The sequence below is a fragment of the Zootoca vivipara genome, chromosome 7 (assembly GCF_963506605.1).
Source record: "Zootoca vivipara chromosome 7, rZooViv1.1, whole genome shotgun sequence".
In the NCBI taxonomy this organism is placed as follows: Eukaryota; Metazoa; Chordata; class Lepidosauria; order Squamata; family Lacertidae; genus Zootoca; species Zootoca vivipara.
Window position 1 is genome coordinate 86,493,798 of NC_083282.1, and position 13,090 is coordinate 86,506,887.

A 13,090-nucleotide genomic window follows, 5' to 3' on the forward strand; every position below is an offset into this window, starting at 1 on the left:
AGATTTTGGCTTGTATCAAGCCAGAGCCCTCCATTTGTTTGAAATAGGGAATTCTGGCTTAACGTCAAGTTACCAAAGCAGGAAAATAAGCCAGGACAAAGGCCTGGAGGGAAGGGAAGAGAGCAGGAGTAAGGAGAGAGACACTTATGTAGCCTGGAATGATGATGTAAACTTGACCAATGCGCTTCTGTTTTGGGACCCAAAAGGCCATTTTACCCCATCAACTTTATATTATTGCAAATAGGTGGAAGTAACTGTACTAGTGATCACACAATTGGGAAGCCAAGGGGATTTGATTGTTGATTGGGGATCATGGTGAGATGAGGAAATACTTGTAATATACTGTATTTGAGTATAATTTATTATTACATTGAATTTATTATTTCAGCAACTGATGTAGGTAGATGATTGCCTACTTGATAGAAGACTCATTACACGATTATTAGTGTCTTTAACATTTTAAGTTAGTTGATAAGACTACTGACCCAAAGCTTGAATTGATCTGACAAATGAATTAGGTAATGTTTTGGGGCTTTTGCTGAAATATTCCTCTTTTTAAACATCAGTGCTTGACAAGTATCTGAACTATAATGATTAAGAGTTAATTGTTAATAATGAATTGATCATAATGTGAGGATGTCAAACATTAGACTTCTGAAACTTTGACCTATATATCTCTTGAGAAATTTATTGCACTGTAACTAAAACAAAGCAAATCCCTTATGTAGGTACAGTGGAATAAACCTAAACAAAGAATACAAAGGTAAACTGGGTTCATAGCAAGTTTCCCTAAAGTAGAAAAATCCATAAAGACAGATTGGTGGTCATGTTGGATTGCCCAGAATGTAATTTGTGGGCAAGTGCATATATTGTATCCAATATTGTATCCAACTGGTGTAATATTTCTGGGTAACATACCTATTTCCCAGTACTAGAAATTCCGGCAGACCTTCTGAAATCCTTCCTCTTCATTTTTGTGAATACTGTACTGCTAAGTCAATTAGCCTACCCAGGGTTCTTTAAATGAACTAGTAGATGATTTAGTTGCGTTTGCATAGTGAAAGGTATGAAGAAGAGGCTTTTTTAAAGGGTGTGATGCTCCCTTCACTCCCCCCCCCCCCGGGGGTTTGCTAGAAATGTTCAAAGGCAAATGATTATAAAATGTCTCAGGGCAGTTGTTTTGAATTTTGAGTACACTGGTTAACTGCAAGCTGATGTCAGAATTTGTACACATTGTGTAAAAAAGTTAATGAAGCAGAATAATTAGGGTTCAATATTTACCGTGTTTCCCCTTTTTTAAGACGTAGTCATAAAGTAAGCCATGGCAGGATTTTAAAAGATTTGCGAATATAAGACACACCCCGAAAATAAGACGTACCTCCATGCCGTGTGGAGCGAGACCACCGAGCGCCCCAGCCAGCCAGTGGCAGGAGGCCTGCCAGCTTGGTGCCTGGAGCCGGCTGCTGCTGCAGCGGCAAGCGCGCAGAGCGCCTGAGCCAGCGGTCTTACCTCCGCCTGGCCCGGCCGAGGTGGCCTGCCGCCCACCGCCCAGAACCGGCAGCTGCAGCGTGGAGCGTGCCAAGCGCTCCGCAGTGCCAAGCGCTTTGAGCTCCTTGCCGGGCTGGGCGGAACAGCTGAGCCAGCGGCCTCCACCTGGCCTGGCCGAGGAGGCCTGCCTCCCCGCCGCCCGGAACTGGTGGCTGCAGTGTGGAGCGCGCAGAGTGCTCTGCAGCGTTGAGCGCTTGGAGCGCCCTGCCGAGCTGGGCGGAGTGCCTGAGCCAGCGGCCTCCGCCCGGCCAAGGAGGCCTGCCTCCCCGCCGCCCGGAACTGGCAGCTGCAGCGTGGAGCGCGCCGAACGCTCCGCAGCGCCAAGCGCTTGGAGCGCCCTGCCGGGCCGGGCAAAACACTCCCATAACCCAAGGCTATAATCCGAGTCTCCACCCACCCACCCCCAGCTTTTGGGGAACAGCAGCAGCAGTCCTGCACCCCCTTCAATAAAAGGACTCTGCAATTACTGACATACTGTGTTTGCATTTCACATTAAAATACACACACACACAAAACTGGCTTGCCCACAGAGCCCGGCTGCGGGCACATCTGCCGCAACATCTGGAAGAGATGGGGCTGGTGGAAGAAACCTGGCACCCTCCTCCAGCCCTAAACAGAAATCCTTTGGAAGCTTTGGAGGGCAGCCAGGGAGACAGGCAAGGCAGGCAGCGCCGAGTGCTCACAGAGCCCAGTAGTGCTGCCCAGCAGCGCCCCGAGTCAGCGGTGTGGTCCGGCCGAGGAGACCGTAAGGTAATAAAAAAGTAATAAAAAAATAAGACACCCACCGAAAATAAGCCACCCTGTGTATTTTGATGAAAAAAAGTTATAAGACGGTGTCTTAAAAAATGGGAAACACAGGTAGTTAGTTGATTAAAAAAAGACCACACTTTATCAGTTGAAACAGTACACAGCCATTGTTTGTTCTTAATGCAGGTACATTAAAACCATGGGTGGCAGAAATTGCCTTAGAAGAGACATTTTCCTTTCTTTCTCATTCAGGGAAAAAAACCCTCTTATGAGTTGTGGCATGTGTGGGTAACATTTCAACCAAAATAGTTTCCCCACCCCTTCAGTATTATTGGTCATATGGAAACATGTGATTAACCCCCCCCCCCCAAAATCAATTCATAATGAATTGGATCCAAACATGCCCTTCTGTGAACAGAATGGTCTCTGATCAATTGGTGCCTCTCACCAGAGGAAGGGGAAATGATTTTTTGCCAGTTTCCCCTTCTCACTCCTGCATACCCTAGGACCACTTCACATGTTGTTCTGGAGGATCCCTCAACTTGTAGAGCAGCTTTTCAGGGGGCTACAGGGACAATGAGAAATTGCCTGTTTTGTATGGGGTCGTACTTCCCCTGAAGGAGCGTGCTCATAGTTGGATTGCTCTAGGATCTATCTCTCTGACTAGAAGTTCAGGTGACTTCAGTAGCTAGGAGTGCCTTTTTCCAGCTTTGGCAGGTAAGATAGCTGCAACTGTTTCTGGACCAGGATAGCTCGATTGTCTGTGGTAAGCTTCATGTTGGATTACTACAATGCACTCTATGTGGGGTTGCCCCTAAGGTTGGCTCAGAAGCTACAGCTTGTGTAGAATGCAGCAATTTAGGCTGCCCAATGAGCAGTCATTTCCATAATGTTATTCTACTGCTGAAAATGCTGCACTTGCTGCCAGTTAGCTAGTAGGCTAAGTTTAAGGTTCTGGTACTAGTGTACAAAGTCCTTTGTAGCTTGGGACCAGAATACCTAATAGATTGTCCCACCTTTTAGATACCCAGCTGATCATTGTGCTCTGCAGGAGAAGGCACCCTGTAGATACCATCTCATCAGGAGGTCCATTCTGTATGAAGTAGGAATCTTGCTTACTGTGACAGCAGGTAGCCTTTTAGAGCTTCCTCCCACGGCATATCAGACAGCTGTTGACTTGGTGCCTATTGAAGACTTTCCTTTTCAATAAGCTTTTTAAGTGGATATTTTTATTCCAGTCTGGGTCTGTATTATATTTGAAATTGATTTTAATACTAGTGCTATATTCAAATCTTATTACATATTTGGAGAATGGGTGCTTTCCCCAGCCCCCACAAATTTACACGAAGCATTACAGTGTCTCCCAGTACTTGAAATGTGGAGGAATGATTAATTTTATGGATTGCATCTGACGAAGTGTGCATGCACACGAAAGCTCATACCAAAATAAAAACTTAGTTGGCCTTTAAGGTGCTACTGAAGGAATTTTTTTATTTTGCTTCGACTCAGACCAACACGGCTACCTACCTGTAACTAGGTTTATGGATTGCGTTATTCCTGTTTGCTGCTTCATATCAGATAGTTGTACCGGTGTACAGCAGTGGTGGTAAAACATAATAGTTTACATCAGTAGTCCAGAACATACACTTTCAGGTTTTTGTGTTTGTCTGTTTTTTAAAAACAAACAAACATGAAACTGGAAATCATAGAACTATACTTGATGAAAGGTTTAGAATGTTTTCAAATGTTAATGATAGAATGTTTCACAAGAAATGTAGCTGTATCCTTTGTCTCTTTTTCCAATTGGCATCTTAGATTTTCATCCTTTTTTCTGTTGCTTATATAGACAGCAAGGTATATTGCTTGTTTACAGGCTTTTGCTCATTTAGTGTAGTTTCTCAAGGCACATTTTGGATGCAGACTATATTATTGTTATACGGGCAACAGTTCAGAGAAGGAAAAAGGTTTACTTATCAACTAGAACTGTATCTTTTGGGTTAACCATGCTGCTTTTGGTATTGTCACAGCCTATACAGTGGCACCTCGGGTTACAAATGCTTCAGGTTATAGACTCCACTAACCCAGAAATAGTACCTTGGGTTGAGAACTTTACCTCAGGATGAGAACAGAAATCATGCTCCAGCCGCGCGGTGGCAGCGGGAGGCCCCATTAGCTAAAGTGGTACCTCATGTTAAAAACAGTTTCAGGTTAAGAATGGACCTCCGGAACAAATTACGTTCTTAACCAGAGGTACCACTGTATATTGAATAGAAAGAATTGAGCATTTGATTTAAAATTGTACCTTCAGCATGTTCCAATGCTGTTGTATGGCTGTGCTGGCCAGAGTTCCAGAGGGCACCAGGTTGGGGAAGGCTGTGTTACATGAATGCAGTTGGTAACCTAATTCCATAAATCAATTCTTATAGGAAGAGAAGCTGTCATTTGGAGTTGAAAAGCTACATTTTGATATATTTTTTATGAGAGCTGTAAGGAGAAAACTTATGAATATATGTATTGATCTGCAAACTGTCCTAGGAAACAAGCTTTCCAAAAATATTGATGTGGAACATTGCTTGTTCAGGAGGTTTGCCCTGAGGACATTTTGGGAATGGGCTTGAGGCTCAACACTTCCTTCTTGCTACAGGCAGAGTAAGTGTAGGTTGTCATTGTTGGCATCCATTTGTCTCAAAAGGCAATAGAATGCATCTCTTTGTGTGAAGTTGAACTGCTATTTTAGCTGCACTGAAGTGACCTCCCCAGAGCATATGCCTGGGCAGTGTGTATGGAGGTCCTGGGCTGCCCAGATGACAAGACTCCTCTCAGCCTTGCTGATGTGGTTCAAAGAAAAGCAGAGCCATATGTTTGGTACCAGCTTTGCTGCAGGAGTTGCTGGAAAGAGGCATGCAAGGCACCATCCAACCGTCTTAGGGACGGCAGTCCAGATTTGTGTTGGGTGTACTCCTTAGCCTTTTCTTCTCCTGAAGATATCCCACAAGGCAGAGGAGATTTAGGATCAGAGCTACCTTCCTATGTTGTTGACCCCGATCTGCCCCTCACTTCCCTCTTCAGCATGTGCAGAAACCACCATCTTGATTGTTGGACCCACTATTTGCCTCATCGGCTCAATCCACTTGAGCCCGTCTACACATGCAGGGGAAGTCCGTAACTCACTGAGGGTTTGAGACCCATTGGCTACCCTCACCTGGTTTACCCAGCCAGTTGAAACCGATCTTGGCATGTGACCACTGTTGCATGCTGACAGCTTCTAGGAGCCACGAGTGAGAGCTGAGTGCAGGGTGGGGACCAAAGGTGGACAAATACCCCAGAAGCAGCACATCATGAACTCCACCAGAGGTGCTACCCCTGTTTTACAGGATTGGGGAGATAATAGTGTCCAAGAAATGTAGTTCCATTCATTCAGTTCTGCTTGTGGTGGCGAACTGGGAGCAGCAGCAGAGAGAGAGCATGCAAGTCCATTGACATTTTTATCTTTATGCAAGTTTACCTGTAATTATAAAAGGCTGATCAAACTCTGCCCTGGGCTACACTGTCATTCTGGTGGATCTTTGTTACATTAGCATGTAAAGAAAAAAACAGGAAAAGGTTTTAAACCTGAATAAATGTCTCTGAATTTGATTACTAACTTGCAGGGCATTTTAACATGTTGGGCCCACACATTTTAACATGTTGGGCCCAAACCTGGAAAAGTTACCTCGAGTTGAGAACTTTGCCCCAGGGAACTTCCGGTCTGCCGCCATCAGCCGCCGGCGGGGTTCGTCTCGGCTCCCGAGACACCCACCGCTACCGAGGAGGGGGGGAGTCGCGTGGGCTCCGCGACCCCCCGGAGAAGCCTCAGATTGTGCGTTCTGAGGGCTGGGATACCCAGCGGGCTCCAGAAAGCCATGGAAACCGCCCGGAGAGCCCCTGTCGGAGCCTCCGAGAGCAGGCTGTACATGGCGGAGCCTTGGGTCCATTGCTACCTCGGTAGCGGAAAGCTCCGAGCCGGAGACAGAGGAGCGGCAGATACCTTCAAATTAAGATTCGGACTGTGAGTAAGACAATTTTATTGGATTTAAAAACAAGAATTTGGACCTGGGAGGGGAATAAAAAACGGAGGTCGTTCCCCCCCCTACCCGGAAGGCTGCGACACAACTAACTTGCCTGCAGCCGATTGAAGAGAAGGGGTGAGGATCCCCCTGAAAAATTGAACTTGTGTACCCCCCTAGAAGGCAGAACTAAGGGGGGGAAATATATGTTTTAGACTGCATCGATAATCATATTATTGTGATAAAGAACCCCCCCCCGGAAACCGGGGGCAGGAACCTAAAGCCGCGACCAGCTGATAAATATAAGGATTTACAAAGAGTAACTGCTGTGACTCTGTGATATTTTTTGGATTATATCTAAGTTGACCGAGGTAATAAAGAGGAGAACTGGAAAAGTTGGACTAAGAATTTAAATTATAAAGGATAAATATGGTTGGAAATAAACAAAGGAACTAGTCTGGACATTATAGCACCATCTCTGGCGGATCAAGTCATAATTCCCACGGGAACACAGAAGGACAAAGAAGGCTGCCAGCCAAAACAACCCTCTTACAAATGGAGGAGGTCGAACTGCAGTATATTCTAGACTTTATTAAAGAAATGACAGAGGAAATACGTCATGGGAAAGGAAATATTCAGACTTTAAAAGAAGACCAGCAACAGATATATCCAATGGAGACTTTAGAATTGCAACAAGAAGAAATCATTGAACAACAGGCAGAAAATAAGGAGCAACGGACTGAGAAATCAATGCAACCTGTGAGAGAGGAAGCATTGATCACCTATGTGACTTTGGACGCTAAGGACCAAGATGGACCCTGGGATCTGGTCTGCTCAGTGAGAGAGGGCGACCAGATCCCAGAAGGAAACAAACAAGTTGAGGAGGGAGGAAAGAGTCTGGCCTTTGCCCCCCCAGTGAGAGTGAGGGGACGCAGGCCAGACAGAAGATTGGAAATAGGGGACAGTGGAAATAAATATGAGGGTGGGAGGCTGGTGGAAGAATTAAAACAATGGAAGGGGAAGAAGGAGGAATGGGATGGTTTAGATTGGTTAAGAGTGGGAGTGGGGTAAAGAAGGAATATAAGGTAGAGGAATGGATGGATTAAAAGGTTTGAAATTGGATGATATAAAGACGCTGGCCGGGGAAAAAGGGAAACTGCTACCTGGGGAGGGAGGGGGTGGGTTTGGAGGTTTAGTTAAAAGATTGGATAGAATCTGAATTAGGCAAAGGTATATCTTTTGAGGGGGAAATTATAGGCTAAAGGAAATTATTAGAAATAGTTAAGAGTAATATAGTTCAAAACCTAATAGAATTTATTGTGTGGGGTATAAAAAAGAAGTTGTGAAGTTGGATATGGAATTGACCCGGGAGGGGAGGGACGGGGAAGTCGGGGACAAGATATTGTTAGAGATACTATTTTTCTTTCTTTTTTCCTTTTTTTCCCCTTTTTTTCTTAATTTTTTCTTCTTTTATTTTTCAAGCTTTTGTATTTTTGTGCTTTATTTTTTTATTGTTAAAAACCTCAATAAATATAATTTAAAAAAAAAAAAGAACTTTGCCCCAGGATGAGAACGGAAATCATGTGCTGGCGGCGCAGCAGCAGCAAGAGGCCCCATTAGCGAAAGCACGCCTCTAATTAAGAACAGTTTCAGGTTAAGAACGGACCTCTGGAACGAATTAAGTTCATAACTAGAGGTACCACTGTATTTGCTTACCTGGGAGCAAATCCCACTGAACTCAATAGGACTTGCTTCAGACTAGATATGTATAGGATTCAGTGTTAGTCTTCTTCCAGGAGTTTAGCAATGGAGTGTGGTGAAAGAGATAGAAATGCAAAGTTGGGAGATGCAGATAGGCTCATGGGATTAACTTGTTAATTAAGTCACAGTGCTTTCCTCCTAGATAATTTCCATAGCATTGATGACCCTGTTTGATATGAAAAATGAAGGCATAAACCATGTTTGTATAAGGTGTAATAGGAAAGAGGGATGAATACTTGGCAGAAGTAATAATGTTTGATTGCAATATAGATAGATTTATCAGGATGTACCAGTCTGTAGTTTGCCCAGGTTTTGTAGATTGCTGTATGATAGCGCAAGAATGACATAAGTGTATTGTATCTTGTCTCTGGAAAATGTTGGACTGTGTCTAGATTTCTAAAGAGACCCTGAATGCTTCCTATGCAAGGGAGAAACTTCACATTGACCACTTCTATGCTACCTTAACACTGAGGAAGGTCTGTGGCCAAATGTAGGATTGATCATTTTCACTCAGTTCTTAAATATTTTTTTTCTTAGAAGTCTGTGTCTTTTGAGTTTACTGAGGCTTATCTCTAAGTAAGTGTACTAGAGAAATGCTTGTTTCTTTTCTTTTAAAAAAAATATTTTTGTTAAAGATTTTCTTTAATAGTACATGCCTTGTTTCTTTTTTCAGGTTGTAGAATTTTTTTTACATTTAAAGTGAGACGTTAATGTTGTGTAAACCATGAAGTTGGGGCAGAAGGAGAGGGGAGAGGGGGGATAATACTTGGTGCATATGTGGAGTTTTTATGTCAGCTTCACTTTGATAGGTTCTCCGTCTATTCATTTATTATATTTCCTCAGTAGTGAGAGGTTGAATGGGGCCCAGGACATCATTGGTTGTTTTTAGTTGACTGCAGTGAGATCCATTTGCGGGGGGCGGGGTGGGGAGAAGATTGTTGGGTCAAGTTAGCCATATTGATTCATATGGAAATATGAAACAATATGGCTGACTTAACCCAACAGTCTCCTTCCCCCACGGGACTCACTGTTAAGACTGTGTTCATGGAAGACAATCTTACTCGGCTATGAGTGATCGCCAAAGAAAGATTGATTCATATGCTGTCAGTGGGTTCTTGTTGTCTTGTTGGACTGTGTATGTAATAAAGGGGAGCCATACTGGGGTGAAGGTGTCCTCTTCTATTTGTCCCTGTGTCAGTTTCAGTCTTTTGGTTAGCTTTTCTAGTAAGGCTGTTTCCCATACAATTTGGTCCATGTTCACTCCTGACAGGTCTCTCCGGTGTCTGGCTATGACGCTTCTGGCTGCTGAGAGTAGGTGCGTTATAAGCCCTTTATAATATGAGCAGTGTTAGAAACTGAGATATGCAAGCTAGGAGCTAAATGGCACCTTAAAACTAGCTTATGGCTGCAACAACTGAATGTCTAGGCATGTTTTTTTATAACAAGAATATAAAGCAGAAAACATGCATTTTCAGCTTTCTTGTTACAAAAAAGCACGCCTAGACATTCAGTTGTTGCAGCCATATAATTAATTGCAGCTAAAATATTATGTTCATTTTTCACATGGCCTAGTCCAGGGGTCCCCAAACTACGGCCCCCGGGCCGGATGCGGCCCAATCGGCCTTCCAATCCGGCCCGCGATGACTCCCGCCGCCCGCTGCCGCCGCCCGCTCTCACGGCGCGCGGCGCAGCGACGATCTGAAAAATCGGCAAAAAATCGCCGAAAATCCTTTGTGCGCATGCGTATGGGCCTCTCCCGACCCGGAAGAGGTCATTTCTGGTGCACTTCCGGGTCGGGGGAGGCCCATACGCATGCGCACAAGCGATTTTTGGCGATTTTTTCCCGCCCGTGTGCGTGTGCGCATGCGCACGGGCGCGCACTCCCCCGCCCTCCGGCCCGCTGCGCGCGCACTCCCCTGCCCTCCGGCCCACCGCGCGGTCGGCGCGGCGGGCACCGGCCCGCCGCGCAGAAAGTCTGGGGACCCCTGGCCTAGTCCTTCCCCTGCCCACCTCCCTAATATTCTTAAGAGGGTTTCTTCTCCAGTCTTCAGAGAGTAGCTGGAAGTGGGGAGGCAGAAAAAGGTCCTCCTTTCCTTCCACTCTGCAGTTATAATCTGAAATCTTAGGCACAGAACTATGCTCAGAGCTCAAAAACTGCTCACCCTAATGAAATTCCCTGTCACAAAATATGCCTAGAACAATGGGAGTTTCAAACACTGAATGTGGTTGGGCATTATTGTCTTTGAAAATGTTCAGTAGGATCAATAAATGTTTGCTTCTTGAGGTGCTGCAGTAGTTGTGTTATCTCTGTTCCAGTATCTTTATACAGTGGTACCTCGACATCTGAATGAGTCAACTTCCGAAGTCGGCAAACCTGGAAGTCTTTTTGCCCCGTGCGCATTCTGCGCCTGCGCAGAAGTGCAAAATTGCGCTTCGCGCATGCGCAAAATGGGCGCTTTGACAACCGAAGAATTCGACTTACGAAGAGCGCCGTGGAACGGATCGCCTTCGTAAGTCAAGGTACCACTGTACAAGTTTCAAATTTTACCATTTGAACAGAATATAGTGTGCTAATGAGAGCAAGCAGACATTATGCAATAGTGAGAGAGATTATTCCTACTAGGGAACCCAAGTAGTGAATGCCAGTGGGATCATTAAGAAACAAATGGGGAGTTACTGGCATGCTGAGGGGAACTTCAGGATATGCAGAAGTACAAAAATGTTTTCTGGAGAGACATAAGGGGACAGTTGATCTCTTTCCCCAAAACAGCCCAGTAAGGATTGAGTTCAGTAACAATGGAATGTTGACTGTCAGTTGGAAAAGAAAACAAAGCTGGGGTTGAGGGAATGGAATGCCCTGATTGAGTCTCTAATAGTATAGTATAATTAGCTGACCCGGCCACGCGTTGCTGTGGTTCTTTCCTGTGATCCCCCCCCCTGTCCCAATCCATGACGTATCCTGCCCCTCCTCCCTCCACCCCAGCTCATCCCTGTGTTTCGGTAGGATACCCTTTCCTCTGTTGTCCCTGGGGAGTGTTGGCTCCTCCCCCATGTATCTCCATACCTTGGCCCCCACCCTTGGAGAAGGGACTGTTAGGTTCTGGGTTTTATTTCCCAGCATGCACTTCTGTCTGAGCCCTCTGGGCCCCCACCCTTGGAGAAGGAAATGTCAGTTTCTGGGTTCCATTTCCCAGTATTTACTTTTGTCTGAGCCCTCTGTTGTCCCCTCCCCCCTGCATCTCCATACATTGGCCCCTGCGCACGCATCGTGAACATTTCTATATATTTAGATTAAGGAGGGGGGGGTCATGATGTGCCCTGGGACGCAGAGAACTACTTAAAAAATTCCGAGGGGGGGGTCAAATAGCGAAGCCCCATAGCCCCGTAGCAACAGACAGGCCCAGACAGAAGGAGGGGGGTCATATGGGCCACTTGGCGCGAGCCTCCGAATCTAAAGGGGGCCTCGGTCTGCATATTCACAATCAGTAAAATGAAAAAAGTAACAAAAGGGTTAAAAACAGGGCCACATTATCTTATCTACCTGGCCCGGGCCTCTGTCTGGCCCTGCAAGGGCCTGGCAACAGAAGGCGCGTTCTGAAGCACCCGAGTTGTTCAGTTCCATAAAAAACCCAGGAAGTGGCAAGGGGAAGGTAGGGGATTGTAAATGGGGTGGGGGGTGGCCACTGCAAATATCTGAGGACTTAAACTGGGGAGAGAAAATGCATGGTTTTTTTTTTTAAAAGACACAGAGGCTTACAATCAGTTGTTTCTCCTAAAATAAGACATACCCATAAAATAAGCCATAGCAGGATTTCTAAGCATTTGCGCAGTATAAGCCATACCCCGAAAATAAGACATAGTGATAGGCCCAGTTCTGGAGGGCCCCAAGGAAGAGACAAGGCTGGACGCGTAATAAAAAATAAGACATCCCCCGAAAATAAGCCAATGTGGTTTTTTAAAAAAAGAAAAATAAATATAAGACAGTGTCTTATTTTCGGAGAAACATGATAAAGCCTAGGTTAAAAGGGGCACGACTGCCCTTACTTAAAATGGCTGTTGGAGTCTCGCATGTGACACAATGCCCACTAAATTATAAAGCGAAAACACCTTGCTGTGCCCCCAAGTGTGTGTTAGGAGAAATGATGAACGCCTGCCTAATGCTGCCATGCGTTTATTAATGCAGCCGCCGGGAGAGGCTTAGGGCTTGGGGTGGAATGGCTGTTTTGGTGGCTGTTGGACAGTTGCTCCCCCCACCCTATGTCAGCCCATGACCTATTTGGACTTCTCCTCCCCCCCACCTCCCACCCAGGGCTGTAGAGCTGAGGCCTAGTCTGTAAAATGGAGCCAAGGCCTCCTGTTTTACAGGATCTCGTGGTGGAGGCGGGGTTTGTGGGTGTTGCTCGTTGTTGTGGCTAATCCCTGTGACTGCCCCCACGTGTCCCGATCCATGATCTATTCTGTTTGTTCCCCCCCCCCCTCCATGACTGGCGTATCACTCATGACGTTTTGAAGGATGGTATTTATTTTTGTCTTGTGGTTATTTGGTGGTGGATTTTTTTGGGGGGTAGTGGTGCTAAATTGTAAAGTAAAAACCCCTTGCCGTGCCCCCAAGTGTGTTGCTGTGGGTTATCTACCCCCCCCCCGGGCCTAGTGGAGGCCTAGCAGCCTGGCAGGGCCTAGGGATCTGATAATGGCCGACTTGGTGGTTTCAGTTGCTTGGTTGATGATGTCATTTGATTTGTGGGTGTGGCTTAGATTTCGCAGGAAGGGAGGGGGTGTACTGTGGGAGGAATTCCACTTGAGGGCGCTGTTTGACTTGGTGGAAAACCAGGTCTACACCTGCCCAGGTGTGTGATTTGAGGTTTTTTTGTCACCAACAACCCTTGGGGAGTGGCCTGGATCGTTGTGTCAAAATTTCAGGACGATCGGTCAAGCGGTTACGGAGAAGATTGCGGCCGACAATTTCAAGATTTTTACATATTTATATA

General features: G+C 45.7%; 1 protein-coding gene across 7 annotated transcripts in view; it reads left to right on the top strand.

The window, feature by feature from the left end:
- Window positions 1-13,090, top strand: part of OSBPL2 (oxysterol binding protein like 2) — a 74,651-nt gene that overhangs the window by 12,277 nt on the left and 49,284 nt on the right. Inside the window, exon 1 of one of the 7 annotated variants that reach the window (XM_060277338.1) lies at window positions 10,111-10,622. The exons of the other annotated variants lie outside the window; for them this stretch is intronic. The gene's annotated coding sequence lies outside the window, so the exon portion shown is untranslated. Of the gene's footprint in view, window positions 1-10,110; window positions 10,623-13,090 lie in introns of those variants that run through there. 7 annotated transcript variants of the gene reach the window in all.